Source organism: Sapajus apella, unplaced genomic scaffold, assembly GCF_009761245.1.
Source record: "Sapajus apella isolate SASKATOON/1434 unplaced genomic scaffold, GSC_monkey_1.0 scaffold10, whole genome shotgun sequence".
Taxonomy (NCBI): Eukaryota; Metazoa; Chordata; class Mammalia; order Primates; family Cebidae; genus Sapajus; species Sapajus apella.
The window spans coordinates 23,689,323-23,692,467 of NW_022436950.1; the positions used below are offsets into that span (position 1 = coordinate 23,689,323).

General features: G+C 36.2%; 1 long non-coding RNA gene across 1 annotated transcript; it reads right to left on the bottom strand.

The window, feature by feature from the left end:
* Nucleotides 1-535: 535 nt before the first annotated feature.
* Nucleotides 536-3,041, bottom strand: LOC116551833. Its single transcript, XR_004269084.1, has 2 exons — nucleotides 2,743-3,041; nucleotides 536-573 (listed from the first exon to the last, which is right to left on the bottom strand). It is a non-coding gene; the product is annotated as an uncharacterized LOC116551833 (long non-coding RNA).
* Between the last annotated feature and the right edge of the window lie 104 nt (nucleotides 3,042-3,145).

The following is a 3,145-nucleotide window of genomic DNA, read 5'->3' on the forward strand; positions in this document are numbered from 1 at the left end:
CAGCTCTTGAGTCCACATGATCTATACTCCATTTGCATTTTTAGTCTCATCTCTTGCTGAATCCACATTAAATCCTAGCTCCATTGCTACAGAAACACTTTTACTAAATTAGAGTGTTTCTCTTGCCCACCTCCAGTGGTCTATACAGACTTATTTTAACCCGATGGTATTTGTTTCTGTGTATGTGTATCTTGATGTGTGTGTGCCTCCCTCTAGGTATGATGGGGTGAAATAAAAAGTAGCTTCTGATTTGAGGGGGTCTATGGTCAGGCCCTCTGTCTGTAATTTGTTGCTCTGTATTTCTATTTACAAAGGTAGCACATAATGGCTTCACCAGCTGGCATCATGTATGTCACCACAATGATCCCCATTTTCCCTTCTCTCCTTTTTGCAATGAAGGGAGCCCACCAGCTGCTCCCAAGCTTCTATCCTTACCTTACTGATGAAAGCTCTCAGTGAGGCAAATACATGTTTCAGCGATACTTCAGATTGTCCATTTTTAAGAAAAGCAAGATGGATATCAAACACTTTTTTCATTAATGGGTTGTGGCCATCATTATTTAAAAGTTGGGTCTATAAAACATTAAAAAATATGGTTTATGCCTCACTGAGAATGAGAGAACTGATTTCACCAAAACCTGTTTATAAAAACCACTGTTTGGAAGTTTCAGGAAAATAAAAGGCTCTTACAAATAATTTCAAAATATTTGTGCCATCTTTCAACTTGGAAATCTCAAACAAATACTACATAAAGGACATGTAGAATACTTAATCCCAACATTTTAAACAGGTGCAATTTTTTTTCAATGCAACACAGCAATATATAGGACTACTATGGGAAGAGTATATTATTTTCTATTAACCTATACCATATTGCTTCTCAATTAAGAAATCAATAAATTAAAAGTGAATACAAGCCAATCAGCCTTTGTATTTCTTTGAGAGAGACCAAATATTGTAATGTATGAATGAATGAAAATACCAATTCTATTTTATAAGATTATGATCTAAATTTACTTTAAAAGTATGTTTAATATATGGTTAGCCATTCAAGACAAATTAAACCCTCTTTGAGTACAGGCAATTAACAGGTATCACAATTGAACAGACTATGTAAATTGTTTAAATGCTCCTTGCAAAGAAACAACAAATTGTAGAGAAATACCTATTAGTTTGTCAACTTTGTTTTAATCAGCAATGGTTAGTTTCTCCAGCCCTATCCTGCTATCCCTCAAGAAATTAACCAGTAGGTTACAACTTGGCGAGAAACAACAAAACCCAAAACAACAACAATCTAATGATAATACTGACAGCTGGAATCCCTGAATGGTGTTTGATTTTTCTGGCATTTTCCTTAATGTATTTCGAAGCATGGTATAGTGGCTAGAATCATGCTCTCTCATAACTGGCCTAGATCTCAATCCTGATTCTGCCACTGCCCAGCTATGTGACATTAGCCTCCTGTGGGCCCCAGTTTCTTCATTTCAAAAGGCAATAATAACAGTATCTACATCATAAGGTTATTATGAGGATTAAAAGTGGGTTCATGTTTGTATTTTTAAGTTATTGAGATATAATTTATATACCATAAAATTCACCAGATTCAGGTATACAATTAAATTACAGTTAGTAAATTCAGCAACAGAGTTGGATGATCACCACCATCTAATTTTAGAACATTTCCACTGTTTCAAAAAGATGACTCCCCTTTTTCATTCCCAGCCTTACAATGAAAAAGTGAGTTAATATTTGTAAAGCACTTAAGATAGTACCTGACACCTACCAAGAGATTATATAAATGTTTGTTAAATAAAGAAGAGGTATCAGAATAGGAGGAAGGAATACAATGTACACCATGAGATCTAATGGCTTTCTTATTTATTGGCATGATGAAAAATGGAGTTGTGTTGCATTTTAATATAGAATGAATCTAATACTTCATAAAGGGATCTGTAGCCTATTTATTAAAGGGATTCTACAGTCTATTTCATATTAGTATCTAATTCAGTTCTTCTTTATAAGCCTCTTTGAAAAGCACAGGCCAGGTTTCCATAGAAAATCTAGAGGGCCGAAGCAATTAACTCAATTACTTGGAGAAGAGGGAGAAAAGGGAAAAAAAAAATCTGTATAACTGAAGTGAAAGCACACAAGATTTCTCACCTTTGAGTTCTTACATTATAGTCACATCATTTTTACTTTTCAAAGCACTCTCGCATCCATTATCCCATTTCCCTCTCCAATAATCCTACAAGATAATTGCTTTTACCTTCTTTTTAAAATCGTAGCAGTAATGATTTGCACTGAGAAGCAAACATCTGAGAAAAAACACTAAGTGCCTGACTAGGGAAGCCAGCCAGCCTGCCTGGACATCATCCACCCTGACAGGATACCTCATCACAATGGGTATTTGGGGAAACAGATCCAATCATATTTTGGGCTAAAAATTGCTGGCTATTTAAAGTATGGAAAACAAACTTCCCATTAAACACGAAAATCTAATAGAATGTAAGAGGTAGAATGGAGCTTAAGGGCAAATTAGTCCATTCCCTTTCCTTTATGGATGACACAAGTCAGTCTCAGTGATTTCCAGGATCACATGATAACCAAACTAGAACTGCCATCCACTTTTCCTGACTATTCATGTCAGCCTTTTTCACTGCATTACCACACATCTGACTAGGTAATTTCTGTATAATGTTTCTTTGCAACGGTACCAACTGAATTGTAACTATTCATTTTTACCTTGAAGCACTGAGTGAAAAATGATATGGTATCTAGTACTGTTAGGGAAACTTCAGTAGCTGTATTGCCTTCAAGAAGTGCCTGGTGGAAAATGTCTGCTTCAGTTGTTGTAGAACCTACAATTAAAAAAGTAAATTAAACTTTTCCCAACAGGAAGATGCACATAATAGTGTTGAATGACTTTCTACCCAAAGACTCAGAGAGAGACAAGCAAGAAGAAAGGGGGCTCAGCTGGACACAGTGGCTCACACGCGTAATTCCAACACTTTGAGAGGCTGAGGCTGGTGGATCATGAGGTCAGGAGTTCGAGACCAGCATGGTCAGCATGGTGAAACTCTGTCTCTACTAGAAACACAAAAAATTAGCCAAGCATGGTGGCACACACCTGTAATCTCAGCTACTC